We start from the raw sequence: 16,199 nt of genomic DNA, 5'->3' as shown, positions 1-16,199 counted from the left end.
TTTTTATATTTACTTAATTTAAGAAGGATTGAAAAATAAAATTAAGGGCTTTCATTCCTCAGATGATTCCAGGTGATCCACCTAAACAAAAGAGAAGTCAAGGAAATGAGAAAAAGACAGAAGACGACAATATTACTCAAGGTTAGTTTGATTTTTCCTAAATCAATTATTTTCCTTAAGTGATTTATGTTTTCATATGGTAACTCAAAGAGAAAAATGGAAATAAATCCAACTTACGTATCTGGTATAAATAAATAAAGAAACATTTTGAAAAGAAAATCTTCAATTTAGTCTTTTAAGGTTACATGTTTTATCACATGTTACTTTCTGAAAATATTTAGTGACTACATTATTTCTTCAAAGATTTTTTGGCCATAATTTGTAGTTTTCAAAAGTTTTTCTCCACAATGATTAAATTAATTTCACATTTAAGCCATTCTACCCCTACTATCATGTGTATATCAGCATGCATGGTTTTATGCCTACTTGACGATTTTCTATTCTTTGTTGTGTAATAATATTGTCACATAACTAGTTCACAATTTTACACCATTATGGGAGTGAACATATTTTAGCTAGTTTCATTTTTGCCCATAATTCTTGGTTTGGAAATATGTTCATCATCAAATAAACAGGGCCATCAAAACAAAGAAAGCAATTTAGGGTTGGAGATGATGGTAAAATATTATTTGATGAAGAAGAGCTCAAAATGATCCTAGATTTTAAGAGAGGTGAGGATTATATTGAGGTTGTTTGTGGCGCTACAAACAAAAAATATGGAGATTATGTTGGGAGGCTAAAAATTAATAACGAAGGTCAATATTTCATCACTTGTGAGTGTTGCCCTGACTGTCCCTTGGGTAAGTATTCCACTTCAATTTATCAAGTTTTCTTTTTTTGTGATAGTATAATTGATCTCCAATGTTCCAAGCAAGTATTTTTGTTTTGTATTGCTATAATTGTACAATAAAAAAATAATGGGACAAGAACTGCAGAGTCTGTTGATATTTTTTAGAGCCTTATTTTTGTTATTTAAAGTAGGAAAATAATAGTTTTATTTTGTAATTTGGAAAAAACAAATAAATAGCAGATATATAGATTAAATTTTATTAAAAAAATATCTGTGAGACAGAATCACTATTTCTTTTCATTTTAATGTAGTAGCAATATAAATTATTATTATAAATATAATTTGGATCCTATGCATTATTTGTTGGTGGAAACGAGGGAGAACACTGAAGTTGGTGGAAACATGTTTTTTTGTAAAAATCAGTGAATGCCACTCTAGAAGCATTTGACAAACATGCTTTAAGGGAAGGGAGTGGAAGGTGGAAGAGAAACATCTGGGTTCATTGCGAAGAGGAAGACAAAGTTCCACTCTGGAAGACACCTCTGATAAAGTATTACACACACCAGGCAAATGTGGCTAACTGGAAAGACTCTGCAATGAGGAAACAAAACTTTCATAGGGATGAGTTCCTACGTTGCACGAGATGCGGGAAGGAGTGCAGGTTCCATCTCAAGAGCAGACCAGACATTAAGAACTACCATGATGCTTTAACCAACAAACGCTAGACTTGTTCTCTTTGGCCTTATCAAAAGTAAGTTGCTCAATCCCAAATCAAGCTGTATGATATTCAAGTTCATGCATGATTAGTATTTTCTGGTGAACGTAGTTGGTACTTAGTCTTGCAAAACACATTATATGTTGGAAAAAGATATAGGGGACTCACAATGTGTCAATAAGAGCTAGAGAGACAAAAAGGATGAGTGATAATTGATATTTTACTAAAAATCACAAATACCTTCAACTAGAGACAATCCAGCTTTAGTAAGGTACGATCATTAATTATTAATTGCTACAACGATCTTTTTCCAAGTAATTAACAACATCAGCATACATATCAATTTCTAATTAATGATGTGAAAATTTTTATTTTTCAGAATAACATGTGATGATGATGAACAAAAATACATAAACAAAAGAATGGAAGTCTTCAACCGAACATCCAAGACAACTTATACATGAACATGCATGCTGCCTTGAAGGCATAACATATCAAAAACATGACAGTCATATAAGGTTAATAAGTTTAAATAAACAGCAGAATAGGAAGTTTAATGATAGGTCTGATTTTTAAAACATCAACAAAAACTATTCCGTAATTTTTTATGAAAATATACCATAGAATACATGCGTTCATCTCAATCTCACCATTTGAAACACAATGAATAATTAAAATGGAACTTTTATGAATAGAACAATTTTATTGAGAACCAAGAAAGGTGCAAAAAGAAATAACAACATCAGAGGAAAAAAACACCTGAAAATGACTAATCAATCGAGATACTTAAACCTAAAATATAAATGGCAACAGAGATCACCTATAATTATCAGGATTCATGGAAAGTAATGCCCGGTACAAAGCTTCGCCTTCTTCTAGGTGACATTGCTTTACTAAAAGTGAAACCTCTTGTTCTTTGTATACAAGTTTATCAACCTAGGAAGGCATATTCGGAATCAAGTTATATATCATGTATTAGTTACATTTATCAAATTCCCCAGGTTAATAAAACTAAAACATACTTACAATTTTAGATTCTTTTTTGTGCAACTCCTCCAGAGCTCCCTCAAGAAGCTCACATTCCTCTAACAATGAGATCTGGGAAATAATATTTACTGCAGAGAAACACCACAAGGAAAAATAAAAACAGCAGTCAAACCATATTAAGATTTCATATACTTGAACATTCAACAGGAGCATTGACAGCAAAGAGAATTGTATTCAACAAATGTAATTTGACCATATATTAAACTATAAAAGTGACAAAAAAATCCAATTGATTTATGAAGCCATAGTGGATAGCAGCTATCATTAGCATATAAATTATTAAATTTATTGATTATAGAGAAGCAACTAAAGGCAAATGCATTTAAGATGCTACCTGTAGGAGTGATAGGTCACGAAGAATTTCAATATTGTCGGGATCAATTCTCAGTGCATTTCGATGGCACTTGATCACCTCCCTGTATTCTCTGTCTGACCGATGAAGGAGACCATAATTGTATGATTTTTCTCCCTCCACCAGTCAATATTAAAAATTTAATATATTTTTCCGACCTGCTACTAGATGATGACATGTAAATGTCATGACAATTGACCTATTACTTGACATTTATATTGTTGTGACTTAATTAAACTTTTGATCTCTTTGTTGTCGCAATAGTGAATTTCCAAAAGAGCAAATAAGTTGTGTCAATATATACTAATTTTTGATCCGTGCAATGCAGAAGATAAACAAGTTTGGTTGTGTAGTGATAGGATGATTTTGTATTAAAAAATATAGTTTTAGAGCAAAATCCTGCTCAATTTTTTTTTAGAATTATTTATTTTGGCATATGATAAGTAAAACTTTAAAAGAATAATTCAAATTAATAAAAGTTTGATAACGCGTGTTATTGTTAATCTAGCAATTATTGTTGTTAGAAAATATTGTAAATTAATGTGCGTAATTTGTTAAGAAAAATATATCATTTTTCAATGACTCTTTATACGTCTCAGACACTTGATCAAATGAAATAAAGATAAAATAATTAAACAATATATGATTTTATATGCAAGAATATTTGATAAACTATATTTTGAATTGTAACAAAATGAAAACTTTTGTTACAATATGTTTTTTGGTAGCAAAGATGTTTAAATTTCAATATGATGTTGCATTTCCCTATCAATTTGAAACTATAACTTAATGTTGGATGTTACACAACATAAGAAATGTAGAAATATAATGGTAATAAATATTGAAATATTATACTTGATAGACATTTGATTCCAAAACATAATTTCTCAATTGGGTGGCATTTAGTCTAGTGTTATTACACAATCCGGAAAACTAGTCTATATTTCTGAATAGCGTATTGGGAAGATCAATCTTAAATGCAACAATTGTACATTATATAGTATCAGAGACGGACCAACCTTTAAACCAAGGGGGTTGGCCACCCCATCCCCCCTCTTACAAACTTTTTTTAAAATATTATATATATAATATTACTATAATTATTTATATTTTTAGTTAATATTAATATATAATATTATATTACTATCAAATCCTCTTTAGAATTATTTATTACTATTCAATTATCAATGAATTTATTTTCTTTAAAGAATATAGAGAAAAATAATTTATGATTGTTTAGGTACTAATAGAGTATAAATAAGTTAATTTTTCCTTATTTTCTTTTTATTAGTTAATATTATAAATAATTTAGTGTTAATAATTAATTTTGTACTTTAAATTTATATTTTGACATAATATGAACTCTAACGAAAGATTTAGTAATATTTTTTTAATTAATTATCTTTGAATCATAGAAAATATATTTTATATGACTTTTATAGCTTTAGTTTGGTAGGTTGGAAGGTCACGTTGAAATTGCTAATAAAAATGCTAATGCTGAACATATTCCTTTAGCAATAAAAAATAATTTGACATTAGAAAAAACAGGAAATATATCATAATATGATTAAAGAAATAAAAAATATATAATTAAATTCATGATATACAATATACCTACAGATTCAAAAGAGGCATAAAAGTTAAATTTTGTGTAATTTTTTCCTTCAAAAGATGATGCTACACTCTCCATTGTATTTCAACGGGTGCAAAATGAATTGGGTGAAAAGAGTATAATCATGATTGGTTACATGAATTGCTTTTGTTTTTATAATCATGATCGGTCTTTTCGGTCAATCAATTTCTATTAATACAACCATATTGAATTTTTTCCATTCAATTCCTTATCAAAAGCTACAAAACATATTTCCGCCACTACCCACATATTCTTTCTTTTGTATATCTAAAGATAATGATAAAGATAAATTAATTTCATATTACATTTCATATGGAAAACTATAAATTTATAGGATTAAAGAAATTTGGTCTTATTAAATACAATTTTCTATTTTAGTTCTATTTAAATTTGTGCATTCAACTTTACCTATTAAATACAAAAACCCTCACGCAATGTCGGTCAATTACACGACCCCTTCCTAATTTATTTTGTAAATTAATCAACGTGCGTTATAGATAGATAATTAAGGGATGCTTGGTTACTATAGAGATTTCAGGTAATATATCAATTGATTGGCATACATTTTTAATATCAATTAATTTGATTATTAAAAGGAACTAAATTTATGCATAAAAATAAAAGTATTAACTAATGATGTAATTAAGAGATGCTTGATTATTACAAGAGTTATGTGACTCTTTGTTTTTTTATTTTGAATTTAAGCATTTATATGATTAATGAGTATTATTAAATAATAAAAAATTTATTTAATTATCTCTTGAAAGTAGACAGTTAGTCATGAAGAGACAAATCCTTTATCATAATGAGAACATAACTTCTAGTTTTTTGTTTTTTATTTTCAGCATCTAGTTTTAAGAGAAGTATTTGATCGTCGCCTAATTATCTTTTACCAAAATACATTCTCAATTATTTTAATATTTATTATGAATAAAAAATGAGAGTGAAAAGAGAACAAGAGACTAAAGTGAAACTTTTTAACATAAGAAACCAAACTAAAACATAGATAAAGTATCTTATTACACAATTTTACTATAATTACTATTTGGATCCTATGCATTATATGTTGGCTACCTTATACCATTATATTAGATCAAGACCAAATCATTAATTTCTCTAAGTAACGAGGGAGAACACTGAAGTTGATGGAAACATTTTAATTTGTAATAATCAGTGAATGTGACTCTAGAAGCGTTTGAGAAGCTTGATTTCAAAGAAGGGAGTGGCAGCACTACTAGAAATATAAGTTTCTACGACACGATGGTTCTAAGTGGACCGCCTTAGAAAATGAACGTGTGACATTTTTGTAATTATTGTAATGAAAAATGCCTTTTACAACACACATTCTAAGACGGTTATTGAAAAACACCTTAGAATGTTATGTCTAATAAAATTTAAGACGGGTTTTAATAAAAAGCCATCTTAATTCCACTGAAAAAAATTTAAACCCTAGCTAGCCTGGTGGAACTCTGTCGCGCGCCTCCGTACTCTACCTCAACATCAAGAGAGAGGAAGAAAGCTGAGAAGAAGAAGAAGAAGAAGAAGAAAAGAAAACCCACTCACACACACTCTTTGCACTTGCACATGCACCATTCTCACTAATCACTAGGGTTTATTCATCCATCCATCGAGCTAACTATTTTCTCTCTCTTCTTCTTCTTCTTCTTCACGTTCCACCTTCCCTCCTGCTTCTTAGGTACCTTGTTGATTTCATTCTTTGATTCGCGATTTCTTCACAATTTTAACTATTATTTTTATTTTATGTTTTCTGAGGTCTAACTCTATTGTCTTTCCTTACATTTCACGGAGAGTGAAGGGTTGTTAGTTGAGTTGAGATGGATGAAGAATGAAAAAGAAAAGTGAAGTTTAGAGATGGAAGAAGAAAAAGCAGCGGCGTACTACGACGAGCTGACCCGTAAGGGCGAGAGAGCTGCGAGGTTCAAGCAAGGTCTCGGCTTTTCCTCTTCAGCACCAAACGACGATGTTGGAAAACCCTCCTCCTCCTTCCTCTCCAAATTTGTCAAAGCCTCGTTCGAGTCGAAGAAGGAAGCGCAGCTCCAATCCATCCATGACAGGCTCAAGGAAAAGCCTTCTTTCAAGTCTAGGGTTTCGAGCAGGGATAGGGACAGCAATAGAAGTAGAAGATGAAGCAGGCGCAGAGAAAAACGTAGGAAAAGGAGCAGAAGCAGTGATAGATACAGGGAAAGATGAAGACGAAGCAGGAGCAAAGAGAGACATAAGGATAGTCAAAGAGGGAGACGGAAAATTGGGTTATTTTTCTTAATTGTTATTCTCCTTCACTGTGCTCTTTGTTTTCCCGTAGGAGCTACTTTCTTTTGGTGCCGCAAATCTAGGACCACAGGAATATTGGGATATTCAGAGTTTAAGTTTATTGGCTTTGGCTTTTCTCCTACGGCCATAGGAAGTAGGGAGTTCGAACTGATATTAGAATGACTATGGATGTGGTTATTTTTATCATGGGGGGGGGGGAATCCACTTATTTATGCAAGTGAAATAATCTTGTTTTAGGAGGTGGTGGGTAAATTTGATGTGGAGATTATGTGTCATTGTTTTTGTTTCTGCAGAAATCATATGAAACCAAACAATATAAAAAGGGTCTCAAAGCAGCTGTTGTAATTTTGAAAAAATTTCCAGACCATGGAGGTATACTTTATTATTTTGGTGATTATTTTCTAAGTTTTTCCTTATGGCCAGGGGTCATCTTCTTACCCTTCTTAATTGTTTAAGTAAGTCATGCAAGAAATGCAATGTTAGCCCCTCCCCCCTTCCCCATTTCCTATCTATTATTTCTTATTTGCAGCATATTTTATTTCTTTGGTCATAATTTTTATTTATGTGTCCGTTCCTGTTTCTGGATGATAGAAACTTTATCGATGAAGGGTTTGACATTAAATTGCATGGACCGTAAGTCTGAAGCATACAAACTAGTTTATCAATCTTACAATAGTTGTCTGTCAGATGATCCAGCTTTGATTTTTGTTCTGGTACAGAATGACCTTAAAAGTCATGTTTGCTGGCATGTTTATGGTCTCCTTTGTCGGTCAGAGAGAGAATACCGGGAGGCGATCAAGTGCTATTGAAATGCACTGAGAATTGATCCCAACAATATTGAAATATTTTGTGACCTATCACTCCTACAGGTAGCATCTTAAATGCATTTGCCTTTAGTTGCTTCTCTATAATCAATAAATTTAACTTGGATGTTAGTCTTTGATTATGCTGGCATGTACTTAAGTTTGAAAATCATAATGTTAGTTTGTATAACAAGTGGAGGTGTTTTTTTTTTTTTTTTTGTCTTCTATTTTCTATTTTACTGAAAATGATAACAAGATGTGCTTAAACTAGAATTATTTATCACATTAGAACTTGGGCTGGATTAAGGGGAAAGGTGAATTAAAATCTCCTTCCGTTCTGAATTTTGAAGTGCACAAAGAAAGGCCATATCATGGGAAGAATTTCACCGTAGGACCTTAGAGGAAAACTCATTATAATCCTTATAAGTAAGAGTGGATAACATAATCTCGTAAAAAAAGTGTGGATAACATAATGTGAAAGGTTGAGTGCATAATATAAATTAAATTAATTTTTTACACTCACAATTTATGTTCCATAACATTAGCAAGTATAACTATTTTGATATTATTTGTACAAGTTGAGTATCTACTGTAATATTTAATTAACTACTTTGATGAATGATAATTGGTATTATTGAGTTCTAACGCTTTTTAAATGTATAGGTAAAACAAACACTGCAGAAACTTAACATATTTAAGTTGTGACTTGTCACAAGCAGCCTTAAACAGTGCACGCTAAACCCTGTCATGGTAGTAGAGATTATTTTTATGAGTTAAATTTATACATATATGGTCATATGTGAGTATATAGAGTGAATTGAAGGGACTTTTATATGAGAAAGTGAGATAATCATGATTAATTAAGTATCGGATCAAATCATGCATTATTAAGATTAAAGATAATGTGACATAACTTTTTAAGAGATTATGTAAGCATAATTATCCACGTACATGATTATATAATCTAAATTTACTTCTCTTATCTTCTTATTACAAATACTATTCTTACTTTATGTATCCCCTTGTGTGTAAAATATTTTTACCCAAATATATATAAGAAATTTCAAATATATATATATATATATATATATATATATATATAAAAGGATAAATTTGTTTAAACTTTAAAAAAATAATTTTAAAATAAGCGTCTCTTATATGAGCGTTTTCATATAAAATAGATAGAATTTATTTTTTGAAATATAAAGAGTTTAGACAAATATACTTAAAAATAAAAGAATTACTTATTTTATTAGAATGAACGTTTATTTCAACAAATAATTTTAAAGAAACTACTCATATATTATATTTATAAATGAATAGATTTGTTACGAGAAAACGACAAAATCTTATTATTAGAGATGTATGCGGAAAAATATTATACACCAACTATGTACATTTTATACAATAGAATGTTTTTTAATATATTATAAACATGTTTTAATACATAACATAAAATAATTATATCCCATTCAAGAAATAATTAATAATTTTCAGTATTTTTTAATGACATGTTCGTCATGGGTTCTTCTATACAGTATATTAAAATTATGTTATGCTTATTTTCAGGATTTATGAATTTTGGGTTGTCAGACTGTCAATATAGGAAACTGGCCACCTGACTGGGTCAACCCTTGGTCCAAAAAATGGCCTATTTAAAAATATGTCCAACAGATATGGTATTCACTATCTAGTACAAGTCTTGGTATTGGTGACTTCTGTGAGGCATAATGGGACTGGAAAATTGCTTATTTGTGCACCAGTAATTTTATTCGCATATCCTAAGCAGCAGGTGGAGTAAATGATAATACTCATTATTATTTCTGAGGCTGACCTCTGGGTGGTATTCATGGTACTTTGAAGCTTCTATCAATTAGATAAGATAAGACCCTTAGTAGGGTTGGTGTAACTGAAATGTGTATTGGCTTTTTGTTATGCTCTTTAATAATTTATATGCTAATGATAGCTGGTATCCACTATGGCTTTATAAATCAATTGGATTTTTTTGTCACTTTTATAGTTTCATATATGGTCAAATTACATTTGTTGAATACTATTCTCTTTGCTGTCAATGCTACTGTTGAATGGGCAAGAATATAAAATCTTAACATGGTTTTGTCACTTTCTCTGCAGTAAATATTATTGCCCAGATCTCATTGTTAGAGAAATGTGAGTTTCTTGAGAGAGCTCTGGAGGAGTTGCACAAAAAAGAATCTAAAATTGTAAGTATGTTTTAGTTTTAAAAACATGGGGATTTTAATAAATGTAAATAATACATGATATATACCTTGATTCCAAATATGCCTTCCTAGGTTGATAAACTTGTATACAAAGAACAAGAGGTTTCACTTTTAGTAAAACTTGGTCACCTAGAAGAAGGCGAAGCTTTGTACCGGGCATTACTTTCCATGAATCTTGATAATTATAGGTGATCTCTGTTGCCACTTATATTTTAGGTTTAAGTATCTCGATTGATTAGTCATTTTCAAGTGCTTTTTTTTTCGCTGGTGTTATTTTTTATTTGGCACCTTTCTTGGTTCTCAATAAATTGTTCTATTCATAAAAGTTCCATTTTAATTATTCATTGTGTTTCAAATGGTAAGATTGGGATGAGCGCATGTATTCTATGGTATATTTTCATAAAAAAATTACGGAATAGTTTTTGTTGATGTTTTAAAAATTGGACCTGTCACTAAACTTCCTATTCTGCTGTTTATATAAACTTATTAACCTTATATGACTGCCATGTTTTTGATATGTTATGCCTTCAAGGCAGCATGCATGTTCATGTATAAGTTGTCTTGGATGTTCGGTTGAAGACTTCCATTCTTTTGTTTACGTATTTTGATGCTTATGGTTATATGGACTGTTTTCTACTTTTGATTTCGATTGTCTCACAGCAGATGATGATACCAGTAGTACACAATCATGGAAAACTTCTCTCACAATTCCAATTAATAATGGGAGAATTTTCATTTTTCAGAATAACCTACAATAATGATGACGCGAGACCAAACACTACTAAAAAAATATGATTTTAACATCGTCAATTTAACATTAGTTTTATGAAAACCGATGTTAAGAAAATGACTTTGTTAAAATCGGTTTTTTAAAAACCGATCTTGTGTGTATCCCTTAACTTCATTTTTGACCAAAACTGAAGTTGGTAGACGTGCGTTAATAATGGTTAATAAAAAATCTAATGTTGTCAAATTTTCTAAAACACATAGTCTCTTGTCCTCTAGCTGCCTCATTCTTCTCTCAATGTCATGAACCCTAATTAGGTAAGAATCTCTCCACATTTCATGATCAGGCTCCCTTCGATACTCCTGCCACCGAACCCAAAGCCTCATATTCACCGCCACAGGTCCTCCCACCCTAAAGCCTCACCGTCCCTTACTCACCCTAACCCACAACATCTTGTACCAGCAACTCGCATACAAAGCCAACGCCTCCATCTACACGTGCTTCATTTCACTTTTATTATGATGTAATTCTGAGTTTGAACTCAATGGGAATGAAGAAAATCTCAAGCTTCAATTAACAACCTTGATGGAGATGCAGTCACAATCTATAGAATTTAGGTTTGGACTTAATTGTAAAATGTAACTCAAGGTAAGGATTGTCATCACTTATATTTTCACCATACTACCTGTTAGTTGGTGTCACCCCTGCAAGTCGGGAGATGGACGTCTCAGTTATGAACTTTGCAGGATTAGGCATCTTTGGGAGGTTTGATAACAGCCTGATAACATGTGACCCAATAGGCCAACAACAACCCTTATTTTGAATCCATATTAGAATTCAGGTTTAGGTCTTACTCAACTCCTAAAAGCTAGTTTGATAGGTGAAAATTGCCCCCTTATACCACTAGTCTATGTGTTATTTCCTACACAATGCTATAATTATTTTGCAGTGTTACATAAATTAATCATCCTAGACGATCAGAAACAGCTGTAGGCATAAGCGTCAATCCACCTCCAAAACACAGTAGTATAAAAAGATAATATAAAAAAGAAAACTTTAAGTTGAGTACCATGTCAAGCTCAATATTATTCAAAGAGAACTAGTTCTGATTTGATCAAATGAAAGACCAAGATGGTACCATCTAGAAGTTCCCCAAAGAAAAAGAAAAAAAGTCACAGCTTTCTTAAACAGTAATAAAGAGGTCCAAAGTTTCTCCGCAACATCATATAGTTTTCATGTCTTCATGTAGGTGCCAAATGAGTCAATTAAGAAATGGCACTTTGCAGAGCCTAGTTAAGGTTTAGCATATAGCATAAAGTCTCTGCATTTTTGGCAATTGCAATCCTCAAAGCGGCACTTGATGCACCCTTCACAGTAACAAGTTGAGCAGCCTTGGCAAGTTGAAGAACGAGAACAGCCCCTGCTTGCTTTCAGACTTTATCTCTATTCATAATCATCGCATGTTATTCTGAAAAATGAAAATTTTCACATCATTAATTAGAATTGATATTTGAGCAGATCTCACAACTAGAATATAGCTTCTTATAGTATTCAAGTTTACTGTATGCAATACAAGCTAGCGTGAGTCACTTTTCAATCTATATACGGTTTGGCTTGGCCCTAAGCTAACATACAAGAGTCCCAATATTTGGACGCTCAAATTGTACATACACCTTGATTTCTCTTTATCATTCTTTCATATCATACCATTAATCACATCAGTCATTTATCTCTCCATCTCTGAGTCCATGGATGATAATCTGACATAAAGTTGTTCATAACAAGTGGTCTTAAATCTAAGTTATAGGTATGTTGAAGTTGTTAATTACTTGGAAAAAGAGCGTTGTTGCAATAATCAATTATCCTACCTTACTAAAGCTGGATTGTCTGTAGTTGAAGGTATTTGTGATTTTTAGTAAAATGTCAATTATCACTCATCCTTTTTGTCTCTCTAGCTCTTATTGACACATCGTGAGTCTCCAATATCTTTTTCCAGTATATAACGTGTTTTGCAAGACTAAGTACCAACTACGTTTACAAGAAAATACTAATCATGCATGAACTTGAATATCATATAGCTTGAGTTGGGATTGAGCAACTTACTTTTGATAAGGCCAAAGAGAAAGAGTCCAGCATTTGTTGTTTAAAGCATCATGGTAGTTCTTAATGTCTGGTCTGCTCTTGAGATGGAACCTGCGCTCCTTCCCGCATCTCGTGCAACGCAGGAACTCATCCCTGTGAAAGTTTTGTTTCCTCATTGCAGAGTCTTTCCGGTTAGTCACATTTGTCTGGTGTGTAATACTTTATCAGAGGTGTCTTCCAGAGTGGAACTCTGTCTTCGTCTTCCCAATGATCCTAGATGTTTCTCTTCCACCTTCCACTCCCTCCCCTTAAAGCATGTTCCTCAAATGCTTCTAGAGTGACATTAACTGATTATTACAAACAAACATGTTTCCACCAACTCAGTGTTCTCCCTCGTTTCCACCAACAAATAATGCATAGGATCGAAATTATATTTATAGTAACAATTTATATTGCTAATAAAATAAATTGAAAAGAAATAGTGATTCTGTCTCACAGATATTTTTTTAATAAAATTAAATCTATATATCTGCTATTTATTTGTTTTTCCCAAATTACAAAATAAAACTATTATTTAACCCATTTTAAATAACAAAAATAAGGCTCTAAAAAAGATCAACAGACTCTGCAGTTCCTGTTCCATTATTTTTTTATTGTACAATTATAACAATACAAAACAAAAATACTTGCTTGAAACATTAGAGATCAATTATACTATCGCAAAATAAAAATAAAAATTGAGAAATTGAAGTGGAAAACTTACCCAAGGGACACTCAGGGCAACACTCACAAGTGATGAAATATTGACCTTCGTTATTAATTTTTAGCCTCCCAACATAATCTCCATATTTTTTGTTTGTAGCTCCACAAAGAACCTCAATATAGTCCTCACCTCTCTTAAAATCTAGGATCATTTTGAGCTCTTCTTCATCAAATAATATTTTACCATCATCTCCAACCCTAAATTGCTTTCTTCATTTTGATGGCCCTGTTTATTTGATCATGAACATATTTCCAAGCCAAGAATTATGGACAAAAATGAAACTAGCTAAAATATGTTCACTCCCATAATGGTGTAAAATTGTGAACTTGTTATGTGACTATTATTACACAACAAAGAATGGAAAATCATCAAGTAAGCATAAAACCATGCATGCTGATATACACATGATAGTAGGGGTAGAATGGCTTAAATCTGAAATTAATTTAATCATTGTGGAGAAAAAATTTTGAAAACTACAAATTATGACAAAAAAATCTTTGAAGAAATAATGTAGTCACTAAATATTTTCAGAAAGTAACATCTGATAAAACATGTAACCTTAAAAGACTAAATTGAGGATTTTCTTTTCAAAATGTTTCTTTATTTATTTATACCAGATACCTAAGTTGGATTTATCTCCATTGTTCTCCTTGAGTTACCATATGAAAACATAAAACAATTAAGGAAAATAATTGATTTAGGAAAAATCACACTAACCTTGAGTAATATTGTTGTCTTCTGTCTTTTTCTCATTTCCTTGACTTCTCTTCTATTTAGGTGGATCACCTGTAATCATATGAGGAAAGAAAGCCCTTAATTTTATTTTTCAATCCTTCTTAAATTAAGTAAATATAAAAAAATTGGTGCCCTAAGTTCATGACTGCACAATGAGATGCATGCAAATTGACTGTACGTAGTCCAGATTCTTCTTCCGTCATTTGATTTAGGGATTTTGGTATGGACTGTTTTCTTCTCAAACAGGAATTTCACAATGAGAAAAACTTTCAATGTTGTCTAATGTGCCTATAAACTATGTTGCAAAAATATAATTTATAACCATTTTTTTTTATAAAAGCGGACACATTAAAAGAAATCAAATCTGAATCCCAAAATAGCAAAAGAAATAATAATTAAACACACTCTTAATTTCTTCATAGTTGAAAATATATTAAAAGAAAAGTGATGTGATGATTTCAAAGAAAATCACACTAACCTTCTGTAATATTCTTGAGTTCTTCCTCTATCTCGATTCTTAGACTTCTCTCCTGTTGAGGTGGATCACCTGTAACGAGATCGAGAGAAAGGAAACCTTTAATTTTATTTTTCACTTCTTTAGCACAATGAGAAAATCACACTAACCTTGATTTTAGAAACACTTAATTGATTTTAGAAAAATCACACTAACCTTGAGTAATATTCTCATCTTTCTTTTTCTCATTTCCTTGACTTGTCTTTTGTTGGGGTGGATCACCTGTAGTCATATGGGGAAAGAAAATCCTTAATTTTATTTTTCAATCCTTCCAAAACTACTGAATATAAAAAAATAAAAATTGGTGCCCTAAGTTCATGACTGCACAATGAGATGCATGCAAATTGACTATAGGTAGTCCAGATTCTTCTTTGACCATTTGATTTAGGGATTTTGGTATGGACTGTTTTCTTCTCAAATCTGAATCCCAAAAAAGCCAAAGAAGTAATAATTAAATACACTCTTAATTTATTCAGTTTAAAATATAATAAAATAAATGTTCTGTGATGATCATAAAAGAAAGTATATTAATAGTCACTTATTAAATGAAATTTGGAAGTAAGTGATAAATATTTTTCTATAAAATACAAATCACATTTATTTTTACGTTTTCATAACAAATTTATATTAAAGTGTAATAAAAAATAATAAATGTTTAAAACACAACTGACCAAGTGTATTGCACACTATTTGAAGGCCATCCTAGCTACATATAATGAGATGTTGATCATAATAAATATTAAAATAATTGAGAATGTATTTTGGTAAATGATAATTAGGTGATGATCAAATACTTCTCTTAAAACTAGATGCTGAAAATAAAAAACTTGAAGTTATGTGTTCATTATGATAAAGGATTTGTCTCTTCATGACTAACTGTCTTCTCTTAAGAGACAATTTAAATAATTTTTTTATTATTTAATAATACTCATCAATCATATAAATGCTTAACTTCAACAACAACAAAAAACAAAAAGTCACATAATGCTTGTAATATTCAAGCATCTCTTAATTACATCATTAATTAATACTTTTATTTTTATGCATAAATTTAGTTCCTTTTAATAATCAAATTAATTGATATTAAAAATGTATGTCAATCAATTGATATATTACCTGAAATCTCTATAGTGACCAAGCATCCCTTAATTATCTAGCTATAACGCACGTTGATTGATTTACAAAATAAATTACGGAGGGGTTGCGTGATTGACCAACACTGCATGAGGGTTTTTGCATTTAATAGGAAAAGTTGAATGTGCAAAATTAAATAGAACTAAAATTGAAAACTGTATTTAATAAGACCACGTTTCTTTAATCCTATAAACTTATAGTTTTCCGTATGAAATGTAATATGAAATTACTTTATCTTTATCATTATCTTTAGATATACAAAAGAAAGAATATGTGGGTAGTTGCGGAAATATATTTTGTAGCTTTTGATGA

This window comes from Glycine soja, chromosome 6 (assembly GCF_004193775.1).
Source record: "Glycine soja cultivar W05 chromosome 6, ASM419377v2, whole genome shotgun sequence".
Taxonomy (NCBI): domain Eukaryota; kingdom Viridiplantae; phylum Streptophyta; class Magnoliopsida; order Fabales; family Fabaceae; genus Glycine; species Glycine soja.
This window is presented reverse-complemented; position numbering follows the sequence as displayed.